Below are 21,593 nucleotides of genomic sequence, written 5' to 3'. Positions count from 1 at the left end.
CCGTAAAGTCGCAAGTGCTTCTGTACCTGTATCAGTTCACATTGCACGAGACAGTCGCTCTTGTCGTCAGCAGGACAATAAACTTTTTGTAGACTTGGACTTTGAAGGCAAAGTGATCCCATTCCAGCTCGATACCGGAGCTGCGGTTTCATTGATCAATCACGACACGTACAAACAACTGGGCAAACCGCCGTTGCGTGCCGCAATTGTTAAGTTAAATAGTTATTCAGGACAAGCTATCCCTGTGTTAGGACAGTGCAGCCTTATTGCAACTTACAAGGGACAAACAAAACTTGTGTCATTTTACGTTCTTCGTCTTCTACTGCAGTGAACTTGTTTGGTTTAGAGCCGGCCGAAGTGGCCGTGCGGTTAAAGGCGCTGCAGTCTGGAACCGCAAGACTGCTACAGTCGCGGGTTCGAATCCTGCCTCGGGCATGGATGTTTGTGATGTCCTTAGGTTAGTTAGGTTTAACTAGTTCTAAGTTCTAGGGGACTAATGACCTCAGCAGTTGAGTCCCATAGTGCTCAGAGCCATTTGAACCATTTTGTTTGGTTTAGATTTATTTCAGTTGTTTAACATGTCTATAGTAAATCAGGTCCTATCAGTGAACGAGACTGTGCCTTCAGACAGTGTTTCGCGTCTGTGTGATGAATTTGCAGACATTTTTGCACCGGGCCTTGGTTGCGCTACGAACTATGAAGCACATTTGGAACTGAAAGTCGACGCGCAACCGAAATTTTTCAGAGCGCGCAATGTTCCCCACGCATTGCGTGATGAGGTCGCCAGAACATTACACGATTTAGAATCACAAGGTGTAATTGAATGTGTGCAGGTTTCTCTCTGGGCCTCACCCTTAGTAATTTTGCCAAAACCTTTCGGAAAACTGAGACTTTGTGTGGACTTCAAGGCAACTGTGAATCCACAACTTGTGACTGCAACTTTTCCTTTACCCCGCCCGGAAATCTTTTTGATAAACTGTGCCCGGGTACATCCTTTTCGAAGTTGGACCTAGCAGATGCGTACTTGCAAATACCTGTGGACGAAGAATCCCAGCGCGTCTTGGTGGTTAACACGCATCTTGGTTTGTACCGATTCAAAAGACTGCCATTCGGGTGTGCATCCGCCCCTGCATTGTTTCAGCAATATCTGCAAACTGTTTGTGAGTCGGTCCCTACTGCAGCAAACTATCTGGACGATATTGTGATCTCCGGAAAGACAGAAGCCGAACATTTAGCCAACCTACGCACATTATTTCAGGTCTTGCGACAAAATGATCTTCGCTTGCGGAAGGACAAATGTGTGTTTTTTGCTCGTGACTTACCATATTTGGGACATGTAATCAATGCACAAGGCATACATCCGAGTCCAGAGCACCTCCGTGCCATACAGGACTTGCCTTCGCCGCGGAACTTGAAACAGCTACAGAGTGTGTTGGGAAAAATCAACTATTATAATCGCTTTCTGCGCAATGCCTCTTCCATTTCAGCTCCGCTTCATCGCTTACGCCGTAAAGGTGTTCCGTTCGTCTGGACGACGGAATGCGAACGCGCCTTTCGCCAGTTGAAATCGGCGTTGCTTTCAAATACTTGCCTTACGCCATTCGATCCCCAGAAACCCCATTTGTTGATGGTAGATGCATCGGATTTCGGGATCGGTGCTGTGCTTGCGCACAAAGATGGATCGCATGATCGCCCTATCGCCTTTGCGTCCAAATTGCTCTCGTCTGCGCAAAGCAATTATTCACAGATAGAGAAAGAAGCTTTGGCTCTCGTATTTGGTGTTACAAAGTTCCATGATTTCTTGTATGGTCGTCATTTTACCATCATCACAGACCACAAACCTTTGACATCGCTTTTTCATCCGAACAAGCCTGTACCTCCACGTACAGCGCAGAAATTCATTCGCTGGTCAATTTTCCTCTCGCAGTACCGCTACGATATCTTGTATCGGTCCACTGCTAAGCACGGAAACGCTGATGCGTTGTCCCGTTTGCCTGTTGCTGAGGATAAAGCATTCGATTCTTCCGAACTTGCTTGCATGTTCATTGATACGGAAACCGATAACGTAGTTGAATCGTTTCCGATTGATTTTCGTCGTGTAGCTACAGCCACAGCTGCTGACCCTGTCCTTGCTACCGTTTTGCGTTTTGTTGATACGCAATGGCCCTTGTCAAAGTCGAGGATCGAGGATCCGCTGGTTCCCCGATTTTTTGCTCACAAGGAGAGACTTTTTGTACGACGTGGTGTTTTGTTGTTGCGTTCTGATAATGATCAGTCCAGAGTCGTGGTCCCACGTTCGTTACAGTCCTCTGTCTTACGGCTTCTTCACCAAGGACATTGGGGTATAGTGCGGACGAAACAACTTGCTCGTCAGCACTGTACTTGGTTCGGAATCGATGCTGCGATTACGAATATGTGCTCTTCTTGCATGGCGTGTGCCGAACAACAATCCGCACTGCCGCGGAAATTCTTTGCATGGCCACAAGCCACTTCCCCTTGGCAACGCTTGCACATCGATTTTGCTGGTCCATTCTGGAATGCTCGATGGTTGGTTGTGGTCGATGCTTTCAGTCATTTTCCTTTTGTTGTCCGGATGTCTTCCACGACGTCATCTGCCGCCATCCAAGCGTTATCTGCTATTTTTTGCATTGAAGGTCTTCCACAGACTATTGTTTCCGACAATGGCCCACAATTCATGTCCGCAGAATTTCAGTCATTCTGCAAGGCCAATGGTATTCAACATCTGACATCCGCGCCGTTTTCGCCTCAGTCAAACGGTGCCGCTGAACGATTGGTCTGGACTTTCAAGTCACAGATGTTGAAGTTGAAAGAGTCGCATTCTCGGGAGGACGCATTATTGCTCTTTTTGTCTTCGTATCGCTCTCAGCCCCGCGATGGTCGCTCACCGGCTGAGTTGCTCCATGGTCATCCTCATCGAACCTTGATGTCTTTGCTGCATCCGCCGCATCAGGTTCCTGTGCAGCGGCAGACTCCTGCTTTTGCTCCTGGCGACGTTGTATTTTATCGCACCTATCGAGGTTCCCGGCGTTGGCTCGCAGGGCGCATTCTTCGCCGCCTCGGCCGCGCGATGTATTTGGTTTTGGGGGCCTCTGGTGAGGTGCGTCGGCATCTCAATCAGCTGCGCCTCTATCGTCGCCTGGGTTCTGCCGCTCCCCGTCTGCTTTCAGCGACGGTGCCATCCGGTCAGCGCCCTGGGGACCCATCTACTGGCTCGCCTCATCCCCAGGTGTTACCGACGATGCCTTCCATTTTGCCCCATGGCGACGCGCCGCTGCCGCCGCCGCCGCCGCCGCCTGTTCTCCCGCCGGCGCCGCCCGCAGTGGACACTTCGCTGCAGCCGCCCAGCGCCTCCCTGCGTCACGCGCCGCCGATCGCTTCCCGTGACCAGCTGTCCTCCGCCATGGAACTCTTGCCCGCTCTGGACCACATGTCGTCATCGCGCGTCGGATCCCCCGACGCAATGGAGGTCGACCCTTCGGCCCCTCCTGTCTCATTACGGGCGCATACACCGCATGTTGATGTGCACCCTGGACTAGGTTTCCAGGCGTTTCCTAGCTCCCCTCGGACCGAATGGCCGGGTGCGGGTGGCACAGCCTCGCCTGTTGTTAGGCTCCCCACCTCATCGCTTACGTCAACAAGGGGTCCTCCCCACGGCGGACGGAAGCCTTATCACACGACCGTTTGCCGATTTGCAGGGGAGGAATGTGGTGTCACCGCCAGACACCACACTTGCTAGGTGGTAGCTTAAATCGGCCGCGGTCCATTAGTACATGTCGGACCCGCGTGTCGCCACTGGCAGTGATCGCAGACCGAGCGCCACCACACGGCAGGTCTCGAGAGACTGACTAGCACTCGCCCCAGTTGTACGACGACTTTGCTAGCGACTACACTGACGAAGCCTTTCTCTCATTTGCCGAGAGACAGTTAGAATAGCCTTCAGCTAAGTCCATGTCTACGACCTAGCAAGGCGCCATTAGCCTTAGATAGCTTGTATCTAAAGAGTCTCACTTGTATCGCCACAATCTCCAGATGTCTCATCAAGAACGATGTATACAAGGATGTATTAAAAGTTAAGTACTCAAGGAGCTACGTACTTTTCTTTATAACATTCATTACTTATCCTGTTTCAGACCTCACTTCATCCTTCGTGAGTTAGCGCGTGCATCTTGGCCGCCTCTTTCAATTAGTGTGCGTAGTGTTGGCAAGTCTGCCGACACTACAAAAACTCTGATATATTATTGCTTCATAGATACACGCAACCTCCCAGCGATCTAATTAGAAGTTATTATTTCGATAGTCACATGTAATCAGTCATTTTCAACAGCCCGCTTATGGTATGCGTCTTACCTGCCATAGACCAGTTGATGTTGGTGTGTTGACTAAGTGGTGTACGTTGTGTACGTACTTCAGTGCTTAAAAATCGAGTCAAATTTAGAAAGGATTTGTCAGTAGCAACGCACTTATCAGTATGACGTTCTATCCCGTCTTGGCTTAGATTCACGCATTGAGTCGGTCAAGAGGGTGTCACGATAGCATTGTTTTCTTTTCTGAGGAAAGAAAACCCAGAACTGTTCTAACTGGTCCTTGATATCTTGGATACTGCCACTGGTATGAAGTTGACGTGCGAATTGGCTCAACACATTTTCTATCGAGGACACATCTGGGGATCTCATTGGCCAAGGGACTACCAACTCATAGAGATAAATGCGATGTGTGGACGAACACTGTTCTGTTGAAAAATGGCATCACGGTAATGTCACATGGGAGGGTAGGTTGTCTGTTACGTTACAGTACCCTTTTAGCGTTCCCTCAGTGACTACCAGCTCTGAACTGACGTCATTCCCAGTGACTCCCCACATCGAGAAGCCAGGAGTAACGCCACTGCGACTTCCTAAACCAATGAAAGAATGGGACCTCTCCCCAGGCTGCCATCATATTGGTGACAATGTTCATACAGGATAGTGCAGAACCGAGATACATTGCTGAATACAGCGTGACCCCACTCAGCAGCAACCCAAGCTTCCTGGTCACTCCAAAAGCAGCAATTCCTGTTTCTTTAATGGCACCCTACCCATGTGTCTGTAATTCCCTGTTCTGGTTGCTGCTAGTCTCTGACCAGTAGTTCAGGATGTCGCAAAATATTGCAGGCAGTCCATTACACCGTCTCGGATGGTAGGAGCAGATATGAAGAGAATATGATGCGCCTGGCGCACAATACGCTTATCCTCTCTTGTGGCAGTCAGATGTGACTGCGAGTATGGCTGGCTCTTCCTCCCATGCAGTCCAACATCAGGGTACTATCACATCCAAACGCGTCACAAATCTTGGTATTGAAGGATGGACCAGCTGGTAAAATAAGAGACCCATAATAAGGTTCTGTCAAACTCTGCCACGTGCTTATAGTGCTGTCTCACACGAGTATTCGGAATATCTATGTCCCTGACAGTGATCACTCAACATCAGATACTGTTCACCCCCTTTAAACACCCTACCAGGCCTAGTAAAAACACCGAAGACGAACAGCACTAATGCACTGATGCACTGATCAATTACATACTCTTCTATACTTCGTACGTGCAAGAAGTTACATTGATATCTGCCCATGTCTTCTGCGTGGTTCACTGCTTTGTCAGGCAGTGTATGTACATGCTAACTAATAAACTGTCACATACAATAAAACTTCCAAATTTTTGTTAGAAATACATCGTATTAGAACTGAATTGAAACTAGCTCACATCCTCTGTCTGTGATCAACATTCTTTGGTGGCTTCCTTTGGATAGAAGGTAAATACTAAATTCAAAACTCCCATTCAGTGTATTTCCAACGGGGACTCTCTGTGCCCCACTTACTGCTCGTCTGGTGTTGGACTGAAATCTACCTGACTCTATCGTACGTTACTTGAAGAATGACCAGTATACAAAAAAGTGTAGCCTTGCTCGGAATCGATCTTAATTGGCCAGCAACTGTATTCTAACAGTCCCATAACGTGACTCATATACTGCACACCTTTTTTATCACTAACTTTCAAGTGTGCTTTATGTCTCACCAACATAAAGAACAATGTCAAAGATGTTTCACAGCTACAGATTTGTAGATAACGCAGTTCTGACTACTTTTTGCTTTTAATGACCTGCACTTACACTTGTACATGGCAGGAAGAAACCTGCATACATCTTGAGGTAATTTACTTCTCTCATTTTATTTATGTTTTTTAGTCTTTTCTTTACAAAAGTTACCCAGAGTTTTAGAAGTTAGCCTCCAGCATTCTAGTTCTCTTCTGTTGCCTTTCCACCAATAACTTGCAATAACATGGAAATATTGCAAAATATATTATTATATTTTTCCATCTTTAGATCTGTTACTACCATCTATCATAGTTAAATGCTTCCATTTACGTAAAGATGAAAAATTACAATTTTATCATTGATTATCAACTTCAGTGCACATTTCAAACATCCTTTTTCAGTGCACTATATCTTGTTCTGAAACTGAAGCTTATTTTTCATCATTGTGAGTATGCAGGTTATTTATTCATTTTTAGATACGATTATAAGTTCTTTGTTTGCCATCACTTTGTACAAAGGTACCTATTTAATCAGAGTCAGCTGATGGACTAGTAATTTAGCCTCTGTGAGCTAATTTTTCCTTCCGTTTCACAATGGGACCATACGACTGGTAAACAGGAAGGCCAATTTCAGGAGTCAGTAATGTATTTCACGCCTAAATCCTTAAATCTCTACAGTATTTCCGTGTAAGTGAAAGATTTATCAAGAAACTTACCAGAATTAGAATATATCATTGATTTATTGTTTGATTTGTGTTATTCCCATTTACTCAGTACAGTTATTTTCATTTTTACCCCTTTCTTCCCCACAAATTCCCAGCAAACTCTCACTCAGGTCTCTAGTACATTTAATCTAGACAAATGTGAATATGGAATTATGTTTGTTAATAATTCGTCTATCTCATCAATCAGGGCTTAATAATTTTGGTTATATCTAGAATGTTTCAATATAAATATTTCTATCATAATTAGAATAAGCTTCACTTTCAGCACTGTGCTCAAAAAAGCAAAATCATATTCAGAGCCAAGAACATTAGATTACACACCTTTAAATTATTGTCCTTATACTATCTTACTTACACTTCCTTGCCAATGTTTTCAATACTTATTGAAGTTAATAGCTCATCAAATTTATAAGAATATTTTTGCAAATAATGATTCACATGGGGTCAAGGGAATTATGGATAAGTCTACAAAACATTTTTGATCCAATGGAAATAATTGTTCTACATAACCGCCACTTGCAACTAATAAAATCTGAATCCTATCACATTTCAAGGTGTTCAGTGCAGTAGACTAATATGACAATCTAACTGTCATTAGTATAACACATTTCCTATTAGTTTTAGAGATTATTTAAAACTATTGTTTGTTTCACGTAAATGATCTCAGTAGACAGTTGTCATGTTCACTACATCCTAGTGAATTAAAAATGTGGCAACATTGTCCATTTAGCCACCATCAATATTACATTCCAGCTCAAACCATATGGATTTAAATGTTAAACTTTGTAAAAGTTTCAGCTGAGAGTAGCATTTAAGGTTTTTATACATCTTATCTTGTATGCTGAACTTCTGCCATTCTGGGAAGTTACACTAACTGTCTCCATAACTGATATCATATTCGTTATTTTCTTCCAAAACACATGTTTAGGAGATTGTTGAGCTTCTTAAAATTTCCTCTGCTTGATCTTATTAGCATGAAGATGGACACCACACTTCATGCAGCCATTCATGGGAGGGCATTCTGATATTCATCACTTGTACTTTCTTCAGGTCTGATGACAGCTTGTCTAAAGAAGAAGCTTTGAATAGCAAATCACCAATCAACCTAAACTTTATATTCTCATTTTCACACAAAAACTTTCTTGTTTCTTTGTCAACAGGTTTATGGTTTTTTATCATGGCCATGGTGATGCTGAGGGAATTAGATTGGGAAATGAGACACTTAAAGTAGTAAAGGAGTTTTGATATTTGGGGAGCAAAATAACTGATGATGGTAGAAGAAGAGAGGATGTAAAATGTAGACTGGCAATGGCAAGGAAAGCGTTTCTGAAGAAGAAAAATTTGTTAACATCGAGTATAGATTTAAATGTCAGGAAGTCGTTTCTGAAAGTATTTGTATGGAGTGTACTCATGTGTGGAAGTGAAACGTAAACAATAAATGCTTTAGACAAGAAGAGAATAGAAGCTTTCGAAATGTGGTGCTACAGAAGAATGCTGAAGATTAGATGGGTAGATCACATAACTAATGAGGAGGTATTGAATAGAATTGGGGAGAGAAGGAGCTTGTGGCACAACTTGATGAGAAGAAGGGATCGGTTGGGAGACATCAAGGGATCACCAGTTTAGTATTGGATGGCAGCGTGGAGGGTAAAAATCGTAGAGGGAGACCAAGAGATGAATACACTAAGCAGATTCAGAAGGATGTAGGCTGCAGTAGGTACTGGGAGATGAAGAAGCTTGCACAGGATAGAGTGGCATGGAGAGCTGCATCAAACCAGTCTCAGGACTGAAGACCACAACAACAACACTCTTCCTGAAAGCCCCAAACTTCCACAAGATAGTGGCCATTTATGCAGTTGTGTAAATACTACAAATCTACTAAAAAGTTGTTGCCTTGACAAATTTACAGAATAGTTAAAAGAACTTTCCAGTAAGATGATTGTGGTAATGAGCTTTCTTATTTAATGAAACAGACACTGTGTGGTATTTTTCGTTATAATTTTTAATCATAAGACAGTGATTTCATTGGCTCCATATCTAAATACATTCCATCAGCTTTTCTTAAACAAATTTATAATTTCCATTGTGTAGTTGTTTCACAATATCGTGTAGGATCTTGTAATGCCCACGGTTGTCCTGAAATAATACCTTCTGTCTGTGATATTTCACAGTTTCCTGGCATATATAATGTAAATACTTCTCAGGTTTGCCATCAGATAACACTGTATAGATCTCACAATTTCTTACTGAAACAAACGTTCAACATCTTAACTTGGTGCTTGTTGGTGCTCATTGATGTTACGTGACAATGACGGAATTTATCTGGATCATATTCTGGAATTTTCATGCTTTTGGTACTTTATTGTAGAATCAATGTGGAATATTGGTATTTCCTTATAATCATTCATCAAGTAATTCTCTATTATCTCTGAATCCTGTTATAGATATAAATTTAGATTATCTAAATCCATCAATATTGAACTTTATAATCTTGCTTTTAGTGTAATATATTTGTATGTTTCTACAGATTTTCAATTGTAGTTTGTAGAGGATACACGTTAAATTGTTCGTCAAATGAATTTCAGTTTACAGAAAATATTGGTTTCATCTCAGTTTTTGGATGTTTGAATTTTTTCAACAAGTGTTTTGTAATTTTTTAAGTCTCTGAATATTTCCAGAGCAAGATATAATTACAGTTTTACTGCTCTGTTTTGTATAAGCTTACTTTGCTTTTATTTTCAGATGTAGATCAGTATGTGATGGACCTTTCAATGAAATTCAAATACATGTACCTGGAGTGCAAGTACTCTGTTTAAACATCATACAGATCTTTCTTGAAATTCACTTATTCTTTTTAATATCTTTCTCAACCTATGTAAATGTTTTCATTTGTGTAACAGTGTAACAGAGAAAATGAAATTTTCTTTCTGGTTGTTATTGGATAACTGAAAACTATAAAAGAGTATCAAATCAGCTAAGTAATTTACGAATCCTTAGATTGTCTTGTATCATCTTGGATATGCTTTGTTAAGTAAGTGTAATGAAATGCTTGGTATTAAACAAACATTTTCTTTTCATAACTTTGAATGATCGTAATCAGTCAAAGAAGTCTTTTTAAATACATACTTTTTACTATTACATCTTTGAAAGTTTCATAAATGAATACGTTGCTCAACATTTTTCACCTTGTAAGTGCTGAATGTCATTTTTCTTTCCATGTTGCCATAGGTGTAGAGATAAGATTCGTTTTGAATTATAAATATTTGCCATTTCTCATAAAAAAGGATTTGAATAAACACTAAGTGGAGATTTTTTTCCGAGATGAGATCTCTGTTCTTTGTGTACATTTCATAAAGTTGAGCATTTAATTATATTATTCAGAATAGCATCAACTTCATTGTCAACAACTGAGTCAACACTTGACAGTTTTGTAATGAGCAGTTAATCTATTTGCTGAAAAATATAGTAATGAAAACTGATGATAGAGAATCAATGCCTCTTTCTCTTTTACTCTCTCTGTTTACCACAATCAAGATTGCCATTTTTTTTACATACAGCTATTTTGTACTGTAAGTCCTTTGGCAGAATCTATGTTCTTTTGCTGCAGTGGGATGTTTTCCATTTGCCTCAATAGAGAAGACTGAGTATATTTCAAACTGAACATTGAAAATATTTTGTAATATTAGTTTTTCTGCTCACTTTAAGAACATATTGATATATAATAATGTCTAGCTCTACAAATGTTGCATATAGTTTGACTCATATTCTTCTTATAATTACACATCAGTAAATGGAAATCTATGTCCAATATTATAAAAATTCGCAGCAGTCATAATCATTAAATTATTTTATTTTGTTCTTGATTAACGCTCTCAAGTCAACAGGTGTCAGAGCACTGAGCGTAGCCACCAGTATCTCTGGTTTCTTTACAGTGATTAAAATATTAGGTATATTTTTAACAATTTTTTTCTTTGCTCTCTGTAATTCTACAAATTTAGTGTACAGCTTGTGAAATCATTGTGTCTGACTGGTTCGTGTGGTTTAAACAATACAGTTACCTTAGTTTCCTGACAGCTATGTGAATGTTTTTATTGAAGATTTCTTCACTGGGCTGCAGTTAAATTATATTTGTGTTGTGTAATATATCAACTGGTTAAAAATTTATGACATTAACAAAGTAGGATAATAAGAGAGCTTCTTTTGTAAACATTCATGTCATTTTGTTCCTATTATATGTATTGTGTCAAAATTTTCATATACACTAAAACATGATGAACATAAATACTTATGATTAACTTTTGACCTTCTTCCATGCCATCTGCTTCTTTCTATACACAACATTTGATAAGTTATTTGTGATATACAGGGTGTTTCAAAAATGACCGATATATTTGAAAAGGCAATAAAAACTAAACGAGCAGCGATAGAAATACACCGTTTGTTGCAATATGCTTGGGACAACAGTACATTTTCAGGCGGACAAACTTTCGAAATTACAGTAGTTACAATTTTCAACAACAGATGGCGCTGCAAGTGATGTGAAAGATATAGAAGACAACGCAGTCTGTGGGTGCGCCATTCTGTACGTCGTCTTTCTGCTGTAAGCGTGTGCTGTTCACAACGTGCAAGTGTGCTGTAGACAACATGGTTTATTCCTTAGAACAGAGGATTTTTCTGGTGTTGGACTTCCACCGCCTAGAACACAGTGTTGTTGCAACACGACGAAGTTTTCAACGGAGGTTTAATGTAACCAAAGGACCGAAAAGCGATACAATAAAGGATCTGTCTGAAAAGTTTCAACGGACTGGGAACGTGACGGATGAACGTGCTGGAAAGGTAGGGCGACCGCATACGGCAACCACAGAGGGCAACGCGCAGCTAGTGCAGCAGGTGATCCAACAGCGGCCTCGGGTTTCCGTTCGCCGTGTTGCAGCTGCGGTCCAAATGACGCCAACGTCCACGTATCGTCTCATGCCCCAGAGTTTACACCTCTATCCATACAAAATTCAAACGCGGCAACCCCTCAGCGCCGCTACCATTGCTGCACGAGAGACATTCGGTAACGATATAGTGCACAGGATTGATGACGGCGATATGCATGTGGGCAGCATTTGGTTTACTGACGAAGCTTATTTTTACCTGGACGGCTTCGTCAATAAACAGAACTGGCGCATATGGGGAATCGAAAAGCCCCATGTTGCAGTCCCATCGTCCCTGCATCCTCAAAAAGTACTGGTCTGGGCCGCCATTTCTTCCAAAGGAATCATTGGCCCATTTTTCAGATCCGAAACGATTACTGCATCACGCTATCTGGACATTCTTCGTGAATTTGTGGCGGTACAAACTGCCTTAGACGACACTGCGAACACCTCGTGGTTTATGCAAGATGGTGCCCGACCACATCGCACGGCCGACGTCTTTAATTTCCAGAATGAATATTTCGATGATCGTGTGATTGCTTTGGGCTATCCGAAACATACAGGAGGCGGCGTGGATTGGCCTCCCTATTCGCCAGACATGAACCCCTGTGACTTCTTTCTGTGGGGACACTTGAAAGACCAGGTGTACCGCCAGAATCCAGAAACAATTGAACAGCTGAAGCAGTACATCTCATCTGCATGTGAAGCCATTCCGCCAGACACGTTGTCAAAGGTTTCGGGTAATTTCATTCAGAGACTACGCCATATTAGTGCTACGCATGGTGGATATGTGGAAGATATCGTACTATAGAGTTTCCCAGACCGCAGCGCCATCTGTTGTTGAAAATTGTAACTACTGTAATTTCGAAAGTTTGTCTGCCTGAAAATGTACTGTTGTCCCAAGCATATTGCAACAAACGGTGTATTTCTATCGCTGCTCGTTTGGTTTTTATTGCCGTTTCAAATATACCGGTCATGTTTGAAACACCCTGTACATTTGGTTTATCTTTATACATTAGAAAAAATTTTCGGTTAAACATTCTGACTGTTGCAATGTTCACACTTGCGTAGTGTGCATCCAATGACCAACTGCATATGTGAACTACTCTTCCATAAATACTTAAAAATTGCATTTAATAAATGGATAAGTCTCTGCACATCTCAGTAACACATTTTTGTTTAAGAAATTATTTAGTGCAAAGACAGATATGAAATATGGTGCACAGATAATCAACAGTGAGTATGGTAAAAAAGTAAAGCATTTATTAGAGGAAAAATATAGATTTTATTACAAAACTGATGTCTGGAAATCACAAACTAAATGCCGTTTCTAGTAAGAAACCACTTCATCTTGTGTATAATGAAACGAAAAACCTGATAACATTAAAGTGACACCTGATGTACAAATTATTAGAGTGCTTGTTGCATAATGGCTGAAAATTTCAATCTAAAACACATAAAAAGTATCAATAATGTTATGAAAATACGTTACATGATTGACATTTGCTAGGATGCGTGTGTGCAACCTCTGCATTACTGCAAGGAAATTACATATTTTACGCCATTTTCGTGATAATTCTTACTCCCAGTGAATCGCCGGAAAATTTCAGTGAAATTTGAGGATTTTTGTAGAAATTTACACACTTTAGCTTTTAGTGTAGAAGATTTTGTAGCACAATGGGAGTATGAGCGAAAATTAGAGAAGCGAGGTTGTCCGCATATACTCTGTGTCTAGAAACTGTATATTGAAAATGACCGAAAGCATCGCTAGGGCCTAACGAATTTACTGTTTAATGTGATTCAGTTGCCAGATATTGCACAAAATAGCGTGTATGGCTATGCCTGCAGGCCGTTGTAAAGCCGTATGACTATCTAGGTTTCAAAAAATGTTCCTGTGATATCAAATAAATCTGACGTTAAATTGTTTACCAAGTACCGAACGTCTTTCATACCTTCCTATTCTTTTGCGAAGCTGTACACACATATTCTTAGAAGTACAGTCAATTCCACTCATCCCTCATATTTCACAACAAAAGAGTAACAACATATTTGCACTTTTAGAAGAACCGTTGATTGCTCTTCGCAGCAATACGAATCGTTGTATGGACTACACATTATCTAATCTTTTTGTTCAATACCGAGCAGTAGAGAATAGTCAGTTCCATTTACTGTATATAGTTAAAACACTTTTGACCTAAATAAATTCCAGTGGCGCATGATCTATTTTTTGCAGTGTGACCAACGCGACGACTGGCATTATACTGTCTTTTTTTCTTTTGCCGTAATTGAATCTATGTCAGCCCGTCCTGTCTGACCGAAGAATGAAAAGCTGTGACGTTGATACAATGGAACGTACATTCACGGCCTGGGATGGCTCTATTAAACTGAATAGGATCCTGAAGATGCAGCTGCTGACGGGGGGCTATCGTGACCAGAATGAGCGCCGCGTGGCGCCGTCACGGCGAACCAATATGGAATCAGTGGACAAAGAACCGGTTTATTTATTCGTTGGTACCATCTTTCTCTCTTGAAAAGCTCTTGTGCAAATATAAGGAAACAAGCAGAGCACAAAGTCAGGCGTTTAATGAACAGTTAGCTCCGTTTGTCACACACACCACTGGGTTCGCAAGTGTTTTTCCAAAAACTGTCCTGATGAGATGGACAACCTACAAGCAAGAAAAGTATTTTAGACCATGCAACTACAAAAAGTTTCAGTACAGAGACGGAGATTACTGATCATGATGTTATCACAGCGACGATGGTTACTAAAGTTTCTAAAATCATGAAGACGCTAGGAGAGTATTTACGCTACAAAAAGCAGTAAGCCGTTGTTAGCATCCCACTTAGACAATGAATGGACATCATGTAGTTAGAGAGGAATTATGAGCAAGTTTAAACTGATTAAATAGCGCCTTGGAAAACTATTTACCGGTAAATGGCTTAAGGACAGTGAAGATGCAGTGTGTTCAATAATAAAATTCGCAAAATGCTGAGGAAGCAGACAGTGTTGAGCTGTCAGTTCAAAATAGAACGTACTAATATCGGAGGCAAAAATTAGTAGAAATCGCGCGTCTGTAATAAAGTCCAAGCGTAAAGCAAACAGTAACTGCATATCTTAGCGAAAGATGTTGCCGAGAACCCGAGAAAATTCTGGTCTACCTAAAATTGCCAAGTAGGTCGAAGGCTTCTACCAAATCACTCGTCTGCCGGCCTGGTGAGTCAGTAGGAGACAGCGAAAGGAGAGCTGAAGTTTTAAATTACGCATTTAAGAAATCATTGAGGCAGGAGGATCGTACAGATATACCATCGTTTGACTGTCACACAGGCTCACCCATGGATGACACAATAACAGGCATTCCTAGCATAGGGAAGCAACTGAAACGGTAGGAAACAAGTAACTCGCCACGTCCGGATGGAATATCATTTCAGTGTTACAGAGTGTATGCTGCGGTGTTGGTCCCTTACTTAGATTACATTTATCGCCAGCCTCTCGCCCAGCGCGAATTCCAAAGCGACTGCGAAAAAAAAGAGCAGGCGACTCCAATATATAAGAAGTTAAAAGAATGGACCCGCCTAATTACAGACCAATATCCTTAACGTTGGTTTGCTGCAGAATTTTTGAACATGTTCTGATTTAGAATATAATAAATTTCCTTGCGATAGAAAAGCTTCTGTTCACCAGTCAGCACGGATTTAGAAAGCATCGCTCATACGAAACTCAGCTTGCCCTTTCCTTGCCTAATATTCTGCCTTCATGGTTGAAGGGCGACTGGCAAATCCCATACTATTAGATATTCGGAAATTGTTTGGCACATTACCCCATTGCAGGTACAGGCATAGGGAACAAGGTCCTATATGTGAGTAGCTCGAAGATTTTTTAATAACGTAACTCATTATGTCGTCCTCAAAATGGCTCAAAAAATGGGACTTAACATCTGAGGTCATCAGTCCCCTACAACTTAGAACTACTTAAACCTAACTAACCTCCGAGGCAGGATTCGAACCTGTGACCTTAGCAGCAGCGTGGTTCCAAACTGAAGTGCCTAGAACCGCTCGGCCACAACGGCCGGCACGTCTCCCTCGACGGCGAGTTTTCATGAGAGGCAAAGGTTTCGTCACGAGTGTGCCAGGAAAGTGTGACAACAATGCTATGATTCTCTTTATGCACAACTTATGTTCAAATGTGTGTGAATTCCTAAGGGACCAAACTGCTGAGGTCATTGGTCCCCAGACTTACACACTACTTAAAGTAACTTACGCTAAGAACAACACACACCCGTGCCCGAGGAAGGAGTCGAACTCCCGGCGCGAGGTGTCGCGCAGTCCGTGACATGACGCCTCAAACCGCACGGCCACTCCAGGCAGTGCACAACTAATCTGACGGACAAGGTGAACGGGAATCTGCGACTGTTCGCTGATGACGGTGTCGTGTACGGGAAGGTATGGTCGCTGAGTGAGTGTTGGAGGATAAGACGACTTAGACAACATTTTTTAGTTGGTGTGATGAGTGGCAGATTTTTCTAAATATAAAAAGACGTAAGTCAGTGCAGATGAGTAGGAGAAACAATCCCGTCATGTTCGAATACAGTATTATTAGTGTGATGTATGACACACTCGCGTCAATTAAACACCTACGCGTCACGTTGCACAGCTATTCAAGACGAAATGAGTATTTCAGGGCGGTGGCAATGAAGGCGAATGCTCGACCTCTGTTTATCGGGAGGATTTTAGGAACGTGTACTCATCTACAAGAAAGACAGCCTATAGAACACTATTGTGATCCATTCTTGAGTAGTGCTCGAGAGTATGGGATTCCCACCAGGTCGGATTAAAGGAAGATATCGAAGGAATTCGAAGGTATGATGCTAGATTTTTTACTAGTAGCATTGAACAACACGCAACAGCGACGTTTCGGGAACTCATGTGGGAATCCCTGGAGAGAAGGCGACGTTCTTTTCGAGGAACACCACGAAGATAAGAGAAATTAGGGCTAATACTGCGGCATATAGATAGTCCTTTCCCCTCCGCTCCATTTGCGAATGGAACTGGAATAGAAATCGCTAGTAGTGGTACAGGATACCCTCCGCCATGCACCGTTGGGTGAGTTTCGGAGTATTTATGCAGGTGTAGATGCAGATGTAACAGAGGCATATAGCTATCACCACCTTTCTAATGTGAAAGCAGGAGAGGCGTACACCTGTCTCCAATTGTTAACGCTTGTGCGGCTGGTCCCGGCGGAGGTTCGAGTCCTCCCTCGGGCATGGGTGTGTGTGTGTTTGTCCTTAGGATAATTTAGGTTCAGTAGTGTGTAAGCTTAGGGACTGATGACCTTAGTAGTTATGTCCCATAGGATTTCACACACATTTGAACATTTTTTTTGTTAACGCTTCGATGTTCCAGCTTCGTACTACTTACCCCAATATATGTCTTATAGGTGTCGGGTGACGTCTGACAGCAGAAACTGTAGGTCTGTATTACTAGGTCTATAAATTTGCTTCCACCGTTTTCTCTCGAAGATCGGCGCTATATTGTGAAACACTTAGAAAAAAATTGTGATTCATAGTATTGCCCATCGCTGGCCACTACATTCTCCCATGTTTTGGATAGTATACGAATCCTGTGGCGGAAGAACTTTTGTGGGATCCTTTAATCGATTCAATTTTGCACTTGTTCATACGATCGGAAGTGCTGGTCAGCCAGACTGTATGACACTGACTGAAAAAGGTGGTAGTCAGAGAGAGCAACATATGGAGAATACGGCGGGAGGGATAGGACTACTCATTTCAACGTTTCCATGTTTATTTTGCCGGGTTTTGCGACATGGGGTCGAACACTGACCTGCTGCAAAATTACCTTTACGTGTCTATCGCTGTATTGTGACCGTTTGTGTTTCAGTGCTGGACCCGAACGCATCAATTGCTTTCGATAATGATGTCCTGTGACTGTCTTCGTCTGTTTCAGTAGCTACGAAAACGTTCTGTCTTCCCCCGCCATGCCAGTCTTCGACTTCAAAATCACCGTTCTTAGACGTTGAAAATATTCTCTGCACGTTCTTCCACTAACAGCTACCTCACCATTGGTCTTACCCAGCATTTTAAGAGCCACAGCAGCAGATTTCTTCATGTTGAAGCAGAAAATTACAACTTCCCGCAAATGGCGAGAAATGGGTACGTAATTTGACGTACTTAATCGAGAATAACCTTATAATGCAATTATAAATCGACTAATATTTTTATGGCATTATGTTTATAGATGACCAACTACCTGAACCCACTTGCCTCTACTGCCGTCTATTGCAAAACGGCGGAAGCAAAGTTGTAGGCCTAATATTTATTTATCACGGTAACATCTCTATAAACATGAATTCCCCCGGCACGATTTCTGTCTGTATATTCAGGCTAATCTCAGGAATCACTTTGGAGATTTTGATATGGTTTTCACCAATAGATGTTGCATGATAGAAACGATTTTGTATATAATCAATAATTTACAAAAAATTTTTGTAAGTTGGTTTAACACTAATGATTTACAGCTCCCATCGTTGTGAAAATAATACCACTGCCCTCTAACCGTGAAAGTCGGAACTCCTTGGAATCATCCACAGAAGGTAGGCACAAGACTGTCCGATTGCTGTACAGCAGGTTGCGCGGGCTGCCAATGGGACCAGCTGAGTGCACAGCCAGTCTACTGCTATCAGGATGCGCGTGCGAGCCACTGCTGAGTTCCTAAACGACGTGTGGCACTGAATATTCCAGATATTAAGCTGATAAATACATATTTTTTTGTATTCGTTATTGTTTAAAGGATGTGAAGGGAAATGCGGGAAAATGCCACAAAATATAGTGAAGTAAAGTTGTGTGACATGGATGATGGAGGACACCGAATGGCAGGTTCATTCGCCAAATTATAAAGGTTTTTTACTGTTCTTTGCGTCCAAAGGCACCTTTCCTTCATGAAGTACAAGAATTCTGTGCTATAGATGGTGTGTATGTAGTATAGTGTCGTGTTTATGTTAGATATGATCAGAGAACGGAGAGGGTAAAACCCATAGCCGTCACGTAGCTTTTTCCTCGCTAAGATCACCAACGGGGCCGCCGAGCTTAACGTTTCCATTCGGCTGACGGATAGCCGTCAAGTGTCACATGCCCTCGCTTCATGGCACTCTGCGGAGAGGTTTGGAATATAATACAGGACATTTGCACAAAGACTGGTGGTCAAGGACTTTAGACCAGCACCCCTCCTCTCCCCACTGTCGTAAAAGCAAAGGTAAAATTATCAACAACATGCGGCGTACCGGGACGGACACCCATCCAAGTACTGGCCACGTCCGAAGGTGCTTCACGTAGTTGAACTGACGGAAAGCAGTGCATCCATCTCTCACTCTCCCTCTCCATTTTTTTTTCAACCCGAGGCCTGGCCAGTCCCCAAGAAACCAAGTAAAGGGTATGGATAGTAGGATAGAGGTAGAATGAACATCAGTGATTTATTTGTTAATCTTCCTTTTTTGTTCTTATTGTTTTCTTTAAGTAACATTATTTCCACCGAGAACAGCAGGAAACCGACGCAACGAGGAGGAGGTCGCGGCAGGGTAAGACACCATACTCATTGAGACTAAAAACTCAAAGTTTTGCTGAAGAGAACATTCCGATGACCAGAGAATATACCAATTCTAAAAGCGGATAGGTGGGTATCAGCTCCTCATAGCAGGAACATACAGCTCTTGGGTGAGATAAGGAAGAGACTACAAAGGAAACTGGAGAAACATAGTCTGTATTTGGGATTACGGACGACTGCACAATGGTGTTCATTAAATAAGTGCCAAAAATCAAGGACTTTTTCTCGCAGTCACGAAACAAGTAGTGAACTGCGTTTCCACAAATCCACAGAGTTCGTCTTCATATGGAGGAAATGTCCTGATTCCGGCAAGAGGAGTAGTGGAGAAGTTATCTGGTGAGTTGTCGTACAGGTAATTAGAGCCAGCATCTGCCGCACCGTGAACCAGACACCTATATCCGATCCGCACTCCAGTCGACACTCGTCCGTGACCAGAACACCAGTGGTGACACAACGGGGTGCCTGGAAGGTGAATCTCTTGAAGGTGGGACTGGCATACTTACTTCCCATTGACCATAAGGTACCACGCAGGATGGATGGCAGCGGCAAGATAAGGAACACAGAGCGATCGCCAGACGTCACGTCAGTCGATGTGGGGATGCTTATCCTCAACCACATTCGGTGACCTGTGGTTCTGAAGAAAGCCATAGATCGGCTTCGTGAATGTCAAGCGCGTTGGTAATATCGAAGTACAGACGTAGCTCAGTTCGAGAAAAAATGACGAGAGTAAAAGAAGGGTAGAGACACTTCCGAAAGCAGTATAGGGGCTGAGAGAGAGCATGGTGCAAAGGCCTCCAGCAAACAAGCGGGTGAGGCACGTAGACAACGGTGTCACAGCACCATCTAAGACCTGATGAAAACAGCCAACGCTTTGTCAGGGGCATGATAGAGTCTAAACTGCCCCTGCAGCGTGGGATGGTGAGGGTCTCATACCTTATCTTGGGATAGCAACCCGTGGCAAACATTTGAATCCAATGAACCCAATGCCGCTAACACGTAGTGGGCCATGGACAGCAGAATAGGAAGTGTCTCTGCCACGTGGGGAATACGTGTTGCCAAACATACATTTCCATATTGTGTCCATTGCAGAAGATCGAGTGCTCTTAAATGGTGATCTAGGAGCCCAGATCGTAGTTGGGACAGTAGACGCCGGCAGTTGAGGGCAGTAGTGCGCCACAGATCACCTCCGAAATCGAGTCATTAGCCCCGGGGGGGGGGGGGGGGGCGAGGATTTTCTCTGCCTCGTGATGACTGGGTGTTGTGTGATGTCCTTAGGTTAGTTAGGTTTAAGTAGTTCTAAGTTCTAGGGGACTGATGACCATAGGTGTTAAGTCTCATAGTTCTCAGAGCCATTTTTGACAGTGTCAGCTATACGCAATGGGGCAGCAGTCCACAGGAAGCCTCACACCTATAGTCATGGCGCTCACCGTAGGTGACTCCCTGACGTCAGCATCATAATGAAGAACGGTGACGAGATCGTCCACATAACCGGTGCAGCTGAATACATGGCTACCGACAGACATCCTAGACAGGCCTTGACGGAGGCCACTGAGCAGCTGTTCCATGGTGATAGCATACAACAGCGCAGAAAGCATTCAGCCTCGATTCAGTGATCAAGCCGGCCGGTGTGGCCGTGCGGTTAAAGGCGCTTCAGTCTGGAACCGCGTGACCGCTACGGTCGCAGGTTCGAATCCTGCCTCGGGCATGGATGTGTGTGATGTCCTTAGGTTAGTTAGGTTTAATTAGTTCTAAGTTCTAGGCGACTGATGACCTCAGAAGTTAAGTCGCATAGTGCTCAGAGCCATTTGAACCATTTTTTCAGTGATCAACGGATCGATATGGGAGGCGTGAGCCGGTCATTGTGGAGGACACTGAACGTAGCTCCACGGAGACGCATTACGACGTCGATTGTATCAGGGTATCTCATATTGCGGAGCACCCCTTACCTGTAGTCGTGGTTGACCCAGTCCAACGCCTGACTGAAATCAAGAGCTGTCAAAAGTCCAAGCGTACGACGAACGTGAACGAGAGCGTTTGTATCTTGGTAGCGACAGAGGGCAGTGATGATGTTAGTGGCACCTCCCAAAGAAGTTAGATCAGGGGAAACCACGTACTGGTTCAAAAATGGCTCTGAGCACTATGGGACTCAACTGATGAGGTCATTAGTCCCCTAGAACTTAGAACTAGTTAAACCTAACTAACCTAAGGACATCACAAACATCCATTCGCGAGGCAGGATTCTAACCTGC

Source organism: Schistocerca nitens, chromosome 2 (assembly GCF_023898315.1).
Source record: "Schistocerca nitens isolate TAMUIC-IGC-003100 chromosome 2, iqSchNite1.1, whole genome shotgun sequence".
Classification (NCBI taxonomy): domain Eukaryota; kingdom Metazoa; phylum Arthropoda; class Insecta; order Orthoptera; family Acrididae; genus Schistocerca; species Schistocerca nitens.
This window is presented reverse-complemented; position numbering follows the sequence as displayed.